At 38.0% G+C, this 1,127-nt stretch overlaps 1 non-coding gene across 1 annotated transcript; it reads left to right on the top strand.

Moving 5' to 3' along the window:
* The first annotated feature begins 834 nt into the window (after positions 1–834).
* Positions 835–907, top strand: Trnat-ugu (transfer RNA threonine (anticodon UGU)). The gene has a single exon. It is a non-coding gene; the product is annotated as a tRNA-Thr (tRNA).
* The last annotated feature ends 220 nt before the right edge of the window (positions 908–1,127 follow it).

Raw genomic sequence — 1,127 nt, 5'->3', positions numbered from 1 at the left:
GTTTACATCAGCTCTCGTCGTTAATGCGTGGGCGGATTCGATCTGGGGCAGTCATACCTTTAGAGTAAATCCTTGCGTTAGTGCATGCTCGGTTGATAATTGTATCCCTGCAGCAGTGGTGTGATCGTTATAGAATGTACAATAACTTTTTTTTTTTGTAGGAAACTTCAAAAACTGGTTACTGATTTAAAACAACATTGGTGGAAAGTGCTTGGAGTTAACATGAGAAACTATCTTCAAATGACACCCAAACTAATTTTTAAAAAGCCACCTCGTCAAAGCCATGTAAGAAGCGCAGCGCATAGCTTTATCACATGCAGGTATTAGATACCAGAAGGCAAAAACGAAGCCTGCCGTGAAAGGTAATTTATTTATGTATTATGTACGTAGGATGCTCGACGGTTAGACTATTAGCTTCTGTAAATGCTAAGTAAAGTACCGTACTGTGACAATAATCGTCCTACAACAGTTCCAAAAACTTTAGAAAATGATGGAAACTGAAAAATGTTCTTTTTACCGTTAATTTCTCCACAGATGTATACTTTGCACACGATATCTGCAAGAGTATTAAAGTTTACTACTAAACAAACCCCCACATCGGTGTGCGCTACATTTTCTGCACCAAATACGATTTCTGAAGCGGAAACAGTTTGCCAATAGGTAATTAATTCGTCGCGAATTCCGAAATGACAGAGCCGCCGGTAGTAAAACACTTTGTGAATGTTTATATTTAAAGAATTATTAATAAACTAATCGAGATTAGGTAGTGTAGAAACCACGATGAAAAACAAGGTACTAGGTAAATATCAAAATTGACATGCACAGTGTGTCGAAGCCTCCATAGCTCAGCGGTTAGAGCACTGGTCTTGTAAACCAGGGGTCGGGAGTTCGATTCTCCCTGGGGGCTAAAATTTTTAACTTGCATATTTGGTTAGGCATGTCGTCTAATTATTTGTTCTTTCGCCAAAAATACATTTACTGACATTAACTGGTGAGAAATAGTAAATCTCTCATAGAACGAGTTACGTACTACCGTGGAAAGAATCGTCCAAACAAAGTTACTCATTTTCCAAGTTTACAGAAATACACCACAAAAACATACCACATACATGCACACAAAACTTGTA

Source organism: Schistocerca nitens, chromosome 3 (genome assembly GCF_023898315.1).
Source record: "Schistocerca nitens isolate TAMUIC-IGC-003100 chromosome 3, iqSchNite1.1, whole genome shotgun sequence".
NCBI classification, from domain to species: Eukaryota; Metazoa; Arthropoda; class Insecta; order Orthoptera; family Acrididae; genus Schistocerca; species Schistocerca nitens.
This window is presented reverse-complemented; position numbering and strand designations above follow the sequence as displayed.